Here is an 11,471-nt window from a genome sequence, read left to right as displayed (position 1 = left end):
GATGTGCCGTGGAGAGTTTCTGTTCTGGTCCTGTCTGTTTGGTGTTCTGTATGCTTCTTGTATTTGTATGGGCATGTCTTTCTTTAAGTTCGGGAAATTTTCTTCTACATTTCTGTTGAAGATCTGGTCCATGCCATTGTCTTGGGATTCTTCTCCTTCTTGTATGCCTATGATTCGCAAGTTTGGTCTTTTTATGGTATCACTCAATTCCTGCATATTCCATTTTTGTGATTTCTTAAATTTTTCATAATCTTTGCTTGAGTGGTCTAGTTCGTCCACTTTATCTTCCAGTCTTGATATTCTGTTTTACATTTCATTCATCCTATTGGTGAGGATTTCTCCTGTCAGTTTTAATTGGCTTACTGAGTGTTTCACTTCCTTCTTCATTTCAGTGTGAGTATTCTTCAATATTTCTAACTCTTTTCTGAATTCATTGAGTTTATCCCTATCTTCCTTCAGTTTTTTGATTTCTTTTTTTGTGTTCTTCAAATTCACTGAATTCTTTTATCATGCTTATAATTGTTCTTTTGCATTCCATGTCCTGCATTATCTCCAGGGATTCTCATTGTACTCCTCTAGAGGACTATTGGTATTTGGTGGAGATATGTTATTTTGGTTTTTCGTGTTATTTTTTCTCTGTGATTTTGACATGTGAATTTCTTTTGTAGTTTCTGATTCTTGTGTGAGACTCAAGCCTTCAAGTTTAGTTCTGCTTCTTTTTGGGAACTTTATGTGTCTTTGTGGTTTACTTTTTTGTGCATGAAAAGCTGGTTCCTCTAAGCTTCTGGTTCTCTCTTTTTATTTTATATTGGAGTGGCCAGATTGCTTTGTCTTCAGGAGTTCCCACAGAGGCCCAAGTCAAATAGGATCAGATGCTCTCAGCCTTTCTCCTAAGGTCTGGCTCCCTCCAGGAAAGATTTTGGCCTCAGGAATTTGGGGGTTGGATTGGCCTGGGAGCTGGGCCCAGGAAAGATGCTGGTTTAGGGCAGCTGGTGGCCATGCCACCCAGAGACACAAAGAGAGATGGGAGCGGGAAGAGGCCCCAAGTACTCCTGAAGACTGCACTGAGGGGATGGGTTGGTCTGGATGCAGAGGATCTGGAAGCAGTGGTGGTTCCCCAGGTGTCTGGGGTGCCAAGAGAAGGAATGGGACAGGACCCAGGCTAGGAGGAGAGACTGGCAGGGGAGACGGAAGGGTGAATGAGGCTGGGGGAATCAAGGCTTTTCAGGAAATAGGTGCAAGAAATGAAGATACTGTATTCACCCTTTTGTTTGGTTAAAGGAGATTAGTGCTTATTTGTCTACCAGCTGTTAAAAAAGAGGTCTCATTAGAACACTATTTATAGATCATGGGTCAGGGGGAAATGGATGGATTTTAGTGCATGGCTCAATCAATGCACATGTATGCAGGAAGGCAGAGGCAAAGAGAAAAAAACAGACCTCTGGAGGTGGAATATACTTGAGCCTCATTTCCATTTCCATGTTCTGGGACCTTAAATCTTTCGCTTCTGACTCTGTTTCTGTAAAGTGGAAATGACAATCCCCACACTAATCCCTGCACTACAAAGAGCTCATGAGCTGGAAATAAAGAAATAGATGTCAGAACAGATCCCAGTGCATGGTAGGCATGTTTCTTTTTCCTTCAGCCTGCAGAGGCTAAGCCTCTGGTCTGGGTTTTCTTGTCTGTGAAGGGAGCAGTGTACAGATCAGAGAGATTGCACAGCAAACCGATAAAAGTTTGTATGGCAAAGAGCCTACATGATACAAATCAGTCCTAGAAACTGCAGGTCTGTTCAGAGGAGGACTAACAGAGATGCTCTGCTTATCAGTAAACTGATTTACTTCCTTCCAAGGAAAATTACTGTATTCTACAATATTAGATCTGGAAGTGATCTTAGAGCCAGGTGTGGTGGTACATAATTGTAGCACTGAGGAGGTTGAGGCAGAAACATTGCAAGTTCAAAGCTAGTCTGAGTTACAAAGGAAGCCCCTGTCTCAAAAGAAGAAAAAAAGAAAAAAAAAAGCGATCTTAGACATCATTTGGTGTAAGCTCCTTGTGAAAGACGTGAAAAATGATGAACCAAATACCAAATTACCTTTCAGACTGTTATAAAGTTAGCTAACTACCAACTTGATCCCCTAAAATTTCCTCCCCAGAATCCAATGAGCACCTCTCTTCTGTACAACTTTAGATCCAGGACAACTTTGGAATCTCATCATCATGTGATCCCCACACATACATGACATTTTGCATATAGTGTCAGGATATCTTGTCCAGGCACAGAGTTAAAAAGCCCTGAGGGGTCAGGTGGCTAAGTACACACATACAAGAAATAAAGCTAGGGTCCTGAATACAACCCTACCCTGGGCCACTTTCTGGACTAGAAACAAAAATAGTAATCTTCATTTATTGAGCACTTACTACTTGCCAGTCCTTGTTTTAAGCACTTTCCTTATGCTAGCTCAGTAATGCTTACCTTTATTACCATTTCATCAGGGAGGGGCAGGAAACACAGAAAGGTTAATGGCTTGCTCTCTGTTACAAGGGAACAGTGAGTGGGGCAGAAGCTTGGGTTTCAGGCACAATAATCCATTATGTCACTTCTTTCTTTAAACATTTTATGGTTTTTTGATCATTCATAGTAAAAGCTGAAAACTCCCATGATGGCTCACCTCTCTGGCTCCTTGTCATTTCTGGAGTGTTCCAGATAAGCCCCACTTCAAGGCTTTGGCTCTAGCCTTTTACTCTGCCTGGTCTTTCCCCGCACAAGTCATCCACTGGTCCTTTTAGAATTTAATTTTCTCACCGAGGTCCTCCTGGACAACTCTAGTTAAAAATCAGAACCCCATGGACCTTCTTTAATCCTCTCCCTTGCTCTGTTTCCCACTGTAACACTTATCCATTCCCACATGACACTTTTATTTAGCTATCTTCTTTAATTAGAATGTAAAACCTACTGTTAACATCATGTTAATAATTGATTCATGCAAGAATCTTCAGTGGGCATTAGAAATATTGGTAAAGGTGAGGAGGATCAAGATATTCATAAGCTTCTTCAGAAATCTTTAGCAGACCATTGTGGTGACATCTCTGTCCCAGCACTAGGGAGGCTGAGGGGGGAGGATCATGAGTTTGAGGCCAGCATGGATCACAGAGAACAACTGTCTAAACAACAACAGCTGAAACGAAAGTGTGGCTGCTCACATCTGTAATCAAGGCAGAACAAAACAACTATCCAGAACAATGTTCATTTGACATTTGAGGGAATGCTTCTGCTTTCTGGGAATTATATTAAGCTTTACCAAGCAATTCCACAGACATTTTGTAATGGCCCTTCAGGGTTGACTCTGAGATAGAGAAGGACACAGTAGGGACGATGCTTATTTTACAGATGGTGAACTGAAGCTTAGAGTTAGAAAGAGAACAAAAATTCAGTATTCCAGAAGATGACTCAGTTAGCACATGAGGTAGAAACTGAAGCTTGGTCCTTCGACACCAAACCCCACTCTTGCTGCTCTCTAACTTTTCAGAATTCTTAATAGAAAGGAAAATTCAGGCAACAATGATGACCACTGTTTCATAAATTGTTATTATCATAACAAGGACTTGTAGCTAATGTCAGCAGTGATTGTGTAATCAGTGATATTTGACAGTTGACATTTTACCAGAAGGCCTAGGTTTCTCAATAGAGCCACTGATTTCCCTTGTGAAAGTGTGAGGCCAGAATCATAAAAAAAGGAGAAGCTTCAAAGGTCCCATAGAGAAGGCCAGCTCTGCCCAACCACCAGGAAATATCATTCCTCAAAGGAGCACCTACACTACCCATATCTCATCCAGCAGTCAAATCTTAATTCAGTTCTTATCCAGTCAGAACACTCAAGAGAAAATGTATTTCGTTTTGGATTGATGTTAGAATGGTCTTCTTTGCTATGTCAAATGTACCTCTAATGCCGTGCTCTGTTGTTGGGCTGGTAATCTTGTTTTCTGCTCTCTTTATGTTATTTCATTTTATTTTATTTTTTTGGTCTTTTTGAGACAGGGTCTCCCTGTAGCCCCAGCTGTCTTGGAACTCACTATGTAGACCAGGCTGGCCTTGAACTCACAGAGACCCACCTGCTTCTGCCTCCTGAATGCTGGGATTAAAGGCGTGCGCCACCATGCCCGCTTTATTTCATATTTTAATTGTGTGTGTGTGTGTGTGTGTGTGTGTGTGAAGTTGGCATCTAGTGTCTTCCTCAATCACTCTCCACCTTATATTTTGAGACAGAATCTCTCACTGAACTTGGAGCTCATCAATTTGAACAGTCTGGCTGGCCAGTAGAGCTCCAGGGATCCTCCTGTCTCTACCTCCCTAGCACTGGGATTACAGGCATATGCCAAACATAGGTCCTCACGCTTGAGCAGCAAGCACTTTACTGTCCTAGCCATCTCTCCAGGCCACATTTCTAACATTTCCCCCTAACCAGTGGCAAGAAGCCCCCATCCTTCCGCTTCACGGCCTGTACCCTTCCTCCATGCTGCCTACTGAAGATTTTCCCACAGTGCTCCCTGTATCTGGCTGTATGCTGGCTTCAGCTGAAGTGCTTTCTTCATCATTCTGATTCAGCAGTGTGGGGTAGACTCTAGGCAGATAACAATTTTAACAGTGACACTGCTGGAGCCAGTGCCACACATCGTATTTTACTGGCCATTTCACTCTTCCCCAGTGTTTCCCAAACAGACTTCTGTGTCACCTTGCCCTGCTCTTCCTCCTGTGTAATCAATCTTGTCCTCTCTGAGATCTGGGACTGTTATTAGTGGACTTCCAACAACAGCTTGTTTTATCCCATCCCAAACGGCTGTGGAAGTGCTATGGGAAATGAAAGGTCAAGGAACTCTGAACTACAATTGATTTATGACACAAGGAGAAAATAGCTCAGATTGAGAAAGTTATATAATAGCAAACTCATATGGGAAATCATATTCAAAACTGCACAGTGTAGATTAGTATTTAATGTAAAGCCATAGGACTTTCTCCTCTCTGATCATTTGAGAGGACACTGATGTCTTTGCTGATATCATAGGAGAATATGTGGCTACCTTGTAGTACAATGATTACTAATGACTGGCTAAACTTGAGGCCCGACTAGGGCATCTTATACTGTGGCAGGAACACAGTAGGAGTAGAATACCATTGATAGAACGAATCATCAGAAAAGTGATGGTTAAAAGTCATGAGTATGGGGGCTGGAGAGATGGCTCAGTGGTAAGAGCACTGGCTGTTCAGAGGACTCAGGTTCAATTCCCAGCACCCACATGGTGGCTAATAACCATCCATAACTCCAGTTCCAGGGAATCTAACGTGGTCTTCTGACATCCGTGGGCACTGCACCACACGGGTGCACTCACATACATGAAGGCAATACACTCATACACATAAAATGAAAATGATAAAATATTTAAAAAACATTTAAAGTGCTGGTGGTGCATGCCTTGAGAATCTCTGTGACTTCAAGGCCAGCTCGGTCTACATAGAGAGTTCCAGGTTAGCTGGGACTACAGGGAGACCCTATCTCAAAAAGACTAAACAAACAAACAAAAACATTTTAAAAGTCATGGGTATGTGCAGAATGCTTATGCCTGAATAGGACACCTATATTAAATTTCTGCCTTCCAAGGCTCAGGAATCATTGCAGAAGAGGGGGTGGAAAGAGTTGTAAGAGCCAGAGGTGGTAGGTGACCACAAGGAAACAGAGTTTTCCAGACAGCCGGTATTCATATGACTCATGTGAGCTCACAGCAATGGTGACAGTATGCACAAGTCCCACAAAAGTTCAAGCCAGAAAAAGATCCCAGCATAGACATAGAAGTCAGTAAGAAACCCCAGCCCTCTCTGAGGAACCATTGGTAACCAGTGGCTACTGAAAAGAGGCGAGTCAGTCGTTTAAGGGCAAGACTCCAGGCTCCAGTGCATGAACCCACCAAACGGAACAGGTGAAGGGTTATGAGAAGAAATGACTCACCTAATGAATCATTAGCTAGGTACATAGACACACACCGTACATAGACATAATTATTTCTGGGATTGCTGACTAAAGATCTGTTATTCCAGCAGAAGTTGAAATGATCCTCCATACTGTAGGTGTTATTCTTATAGGTCATATTTTCTTTCATGATGTTTGAATATAAAATGTGAATGACTTAGATCACTAATGATCCCTTTGATGGTTTCCCTGATCAGAAGTAACACAGAGAAACTTGATCCTGGATTTGGCAGATAAGTGAACAAGGTGCCCTGGTGCTTGCTTACCTCAGAGGGGCATTTGCCTCACAATTACCATTCACACAGACTTCTGAATAGAAAATTCACTATCAGCATGTAATGACTGGTCTTGATTTTCAAGCTGACAGAATTTAGAATCACCTAGAAGATATACCTCTGTGCTTGTCTATGAGGACATTTCTAGAGAGCACTGACTGAGGGGAGAAGACCCAACCTGAATATGAGCATCATCAGTCCATGGGCGTGTTCTGGGACTGAATCAAAAGAGAGAAACGAAGAAGTCAGCTCCGCACCTGCATTCATACCTCTCTGCCTCTTGCCCCATGCTCCTGTTTGCTGTGCCTTCTACCATGACAGGATTTCCTCTCTTAAACCATGAACCAGAATAAACCCCCCCATTCCTCGGGTTGATTTTGTCAGATATGTTATCACAGAAACTAGAAAAGTAATTAATACACAGCACAATAAATGCTATTCTACTTCAGGGGACTAGTGCATAAGTAAAAGCCAGTCTATATATCTATCCTGCTATGTTAAAAAGGCAGGGAATCATTCCTGTTGTGGAAGAGCTTGAAACCTGGGAGTGAGACCAGCCACGTAGCTTGTTTGGAAAACACTCTTAAGATCTTACAAAGCAAGAGGTCAGTATTCCATAGGCCACTGACTCTGTGGACTTAGGAAAAACTCTTACTAAATAAGGCTATGATTTATTCAGTACCTGATATGCACCATGAGAAAAGAATTTCATTTTGATGAGTGTATCAATATGTGTCTTTACCAGCCAGTATAAGAAACACTATTTGTTTATTCCTATTATAAAGATCAGGAAATTGAACACAAACAAGTAGCTTGCCTATGATATTGTAAGATATGGATTTAGTATTTGTCCCGTTTCCTGGAATCCCCAGTTCCTTGGACTATCCAGTGTGGTAAGTATCTCTCTGTGTAATAATATGATGAATGGTGGCTGGCAGCCTCTAAATAGCTTCAGGACAGGGACTGTTCATTCACAGTAGGATTAGAGGGCTGGAAGTTTCTACTCTCACTGCCATAACATCTAAGAGTGGTCAATGATTTAACCAGTTATGCCTACATAAAAACCCAAAAGGACTGAGTCCAGGCAGGTTCCAGATAGCTTAACATGTGGAAGTCCCTGGAGGGTAGGGTGCCTGGAAAGGGCATTAAAACTCCATGCCTCTGGAGCCCTCACATCTTGCCCTCTTCTAATGCTTTTCCTGATATTTATCAGTACCCATTGTAATGTCCTTTGTAATAAACAAGTAAACCTAAGTTCATGCCTCCCTGAGTTCTCTGAGTCATCTTAGCAAATGAGTAAAACTCAGAGAGGGAATCATGGGAGCCTCAAATTAGAGGTGATCATTCAGAAGCACAGGTCAAATGTTGTATTTACAAATGACATCTGAAGTGACAGCAGCCTTGGAGACCAAGCTCTCAAACCCTCGGCATCTGATGTTACCTCCTGGTCACTAGAGTCAGAACTGGATTGGATCAGAGGACACCCAGCTGGTTGACTGCTGCAGAATCTGGTGTCAGCACTGGCTGATTGTTTGGTGCATGAGGAAAGAGCCCCACACACCTGGTGTCAGAGTATTGTATTAACTGGTGTATTGGTAGTGATACAGAACAGGAAAAACATTGATTGGCTCCTGTGTCTTCTCACCACGGATGGGTCCTACAGTGGGGTGCCTGGGAAGCTGAAATTTGAATGGAGGCCTACCTGACATAGAAGTCCATGCTTTTGCACTACAGTCAGCCACACAACAGTGGAGGACACAGCTGCTCTCAACCTGCAGTGAGGACGAAGTGACATGACAGGAGAGAGAAGGTGGATACCTGGAAGACAGGGCCAAGTCATGCTTTCTTCTCCTGCTGTCAGCCTGTCTTTGCTTTGTAGGTTTCCCATGCCTCTTTTGTACGCCTCTTCTCTCTGGTAGGATATCTCTCTTGTGTCACTTCCCAGATGGACAAGGGAGATACATGTGGTTTTGCCACTATTTGGTCCAGAGGATTAAGAGTTGGTGTCAAGGGATAAGAACTCGGAATCCCAGGAGATGACATTAAGAAAGAAAGGACGTAGCCTGACTACAGCCTAGCTGGGCTTCTCCTTTCTTTGCAAACAGGCTCAGCAAGTTTGGGACTGAGGATGAGTAGACTGAGAGTTCAATGATTGAGTCCCTGAGAAAAATGATCAAGAAGGGTATATGTGACCCGTGACATTGACTATACTGTTCTAGAGTCACTGCCATTTTCAAAAAGGACTAAGTAAATGCACAAGTCAGTTCCGTGTAAGTACAGATTGGAACAAGCACTACAGGCATTACTCTCTGGGTTAGCTAAGCAGGACATGTTTACCTAGAGCTAGATCATATCCAGAGTGGCAGCCTCATGACTGGCTCACTGTGTGACCTTAGACTGGTCAGTCACACTGGCTGGGCACTTCAGGGTCCTCACAGAGATGTTAGATTAAATAGTTCACACACCCAACCACAGTCTCTAAGCACTTAACAAATATCCAGCAAGCACTCAATACCCCCCACTTCCCTTTAGTAGAGGAATGGGAGTGGAGAAAGAATCAGAGTGAAAAGAATTTAAGGAAGCAGAACTGGCAGACTTACCGCACATGATGCAGACAGCGAGGGGGAGGGAAATGCAGCAGGTCCCAATTTTCTAGCTCAGGACTCTGGCCAACTGTTATCAGTTAGGTATTTTTCTGATGCAAGTCAAAGAACATTAAATCAAATAGATAGTTTGGGGTTTATGTAACTGAAAGGTTCTCGGCACAACCAGTTTTAGGACCGATTTGTTCCAGGGCCTCACCCCTGTGTGGGTCCAGGCCCCTGTCCTCTGGGTCTGTTTTGTATCATGTTGACCTCATTCCTTCTCAACTCCATGTGCTCCAGGAGTGTTAAAAGCTCCACGCTTGTCCTTCTAGATCTGGGACAAAAAAAAAAACTTGCACAGGCATTATCCTAACATGTTATATATTTTGACACGTGATTCTCACAAATATCCTACATGAAATTGAGGCTCATTAAACTACTAGCACAAAGTTTCAAGCAAGAGTCAGAGCTGGGATTTAGGTCCAGGGAGTATGCTTTTCAACCACGTCTGTGCTCTGAATGCCTCTTTTGAAAGAGCGAGGCCTTGTCTTTTGGGTCCTATTAAACTGCAAGTGTTCTGTCTAGATCCACTCAGGCTTAGAGGAAGGTGCTAATTGGCCAGGCATAGTCACCTGTGCATCTCTACGGTGGGCAATGAGGAAATGCTATCAGCCACCTGGAGTCCCTGGGCTGAGGGTGAGGAGGGGATGGTACTCAGAGCAAGGATGATTGGATGCTTCATAGAAAATCACTTTCAACACAACTGAGATGGAAACAAAAAGGTTTGGGAAGGAAATAATGGGCTCAGTGTTAAAGAGGCTTAAGCTTAATGTGCTGGAAAAACATTAATGTGGAGATGTACTTCAATGAAAATACTGGTTCATACTTGAAACAAGCATAATAAATTTGAAAATAAAATGATAGGCAAAAAATATTAGGCAAGATGGATGGAGTGGCACATGCCTTTAATCACAACACTTGGGAGGCAGAGGCAGGCGGATCTCTGTGAATTCAAGGCTAGTCTGGTCTACCTAGTGAGTTTCAGGTGAACCATACCAACATGAAAGAAAGAAAAAGATATATGGCCAATGACAAACAGAAGCAGGAGTGGCACACTTGTGTTGTGGTCAGGCAAAGGCACTTACAGTATACGGGTCATCCTTAACGTAGTTACAAAGGATGCAAAGACGACGTAGCAGTCTATATAGACATCAAAGAACATGGGGGTGGTGGGATATGTGTGGAGAAATGGCTCAGCAGTTAAGAGTGCTTGCTACTCTTCCAGAGGATCTGAGTTCAGTTGCCAGCACCCACATTGGACTGCTCATAACTTGTAACTCCAGCTCCATGGGATCCATTGCCTTTTTCTAGCCTCTGTGGGCATCCCAACCCCACACACATATACACAGAAAACTTAGTGGCAAAATATGTAAAACCCTGTAATCTCATCCTTTAGGGAACTGAGGCAAGAGAATTCAAGGACAGGCTCTGCTCCATAGTGACTTCCAGGGCAACCTGGGCTACAAAGTGAGACCTGTCTCAAAAACAAACAAATGCATAAAGGAAAGATGAACTTTATAAGCACACAGCTGTCCTGAAAGTCTCCAAAATACATTCCTAATGATTAGCCAGAATTAATAGACAAAAAGGCTCTCAATCCAACATTTTACTGGTCAAAAAATTACTGACATGATCTTAATGGTTTAGTGTGGCACATGTAAGGACTTCTTACATCCCACAAACAGAGAAAAGACTTTTTAAAATGAAAATGAAAAAGTTGACTGGGCATTGTGGTACTTATCCAGAATACCATACTCTGGAGACCAGGAAGGAGAATTGCAAGTCTGAGGCCAGCCTGGGCTACACAGTTAGTTCAAGGTTAGCCTAGGCTATATGCTAAGACCCTGTCTCAAAATAATAAATAAATAAGTAAATAAATAGTTACATGAAAATGTTCATATTTCATGTATTGGTCCCCCTCCAAAACTTTACAACAAAAACAACAGACTTTATAGGTCAGAATTTAAAGAATTATAAATTTGTGACCTTAAAAAGACCTAAAACCTCTAATAGGTAAGAATTAAGGAACAAACTAAATGCACATAAATTATAAACAATTAAGGAACAAACTAAACACATATAAATCATAGATTACAAGGAAATAAAAGAGACCTTACTACTGAGAAACCATAAAAAGGAATCTACCTCCTCTATTAGACTAATAGAAGCCTGGAAGTCATACTTAGAGGAACATTGAGAACCCTCAAAAGCCTTCAAATTTAAACAGAAAGCTATAAAACAGAGGAACTAAGTTGTCATCTCATAAACTTAAAAAAACAGGAAGTTGGAGTTAATAATAAAACGTGGAACTAATGAAGCAGAAAAAAATAGAAAGAGCTAAGACAAGTAGAGAGATGGAAGAAGACTCTGTCTCAAAAAATAAATTTAAAAAAGTCAAAAAGATGACCAGATGCCAGGCATGGTGGTGCACACCTTTAATCCCAGCATTTGAGAAGCAGAGGCAGGTGGATCTCTGTAAGTTTGAGGCCAGCCTGGTCTACACAGGAAGTTCCAAGACAGCTAGGGCT

General features: G+C 42.3%; 1 long non-coding RNA gene across 1 annotated transcript in view; it reads right to left on the bottom strand.

Moving 5' to 3' along the window:
- Positions 1–8,997, bottom strand: part of LOC115072642 — a 19,557-nt gene extending 10,560 nt beyond the window's left edge. Inside the window, exons 1-2 of the long non-coding RNA XR_003851679.1 lie at positions 8,899–8,997; positions 8,001–8,116 (exon numbers count right to left, since the gene is read on the bottom strand). This is a non-coding gene — a long non-coding RNA (uncharacterized LOC115072642). The remainder of the gene's footprint in view (positions 1–8,000; positions 8,117–8,898) is intronic.
- Positions 8,998–11,471: the final 2,474 nt, after the last annotated feature.

The sequence above is a fragment of the Nannospalax galili genome, unplaced genomic scaffold, assembly GCF_000622305.1.
Source record: "Nannospalax galili isolate Female #2095 unplaced genomic scaffold, S.galili_v1.0 scaffold763, whole genome shotgun sequence".
Classification (NCBI taxonomy): Eukaryota; Metazoa; Chordata; class Mammalia; order Rodentia; family Spalacidae; genus Nannospalax; species Nannospalax galili.
Note: the sequence above shows the minus strand (reverse complement) of the source record. Positions and strands in the feature narration are given on the sequence as shown.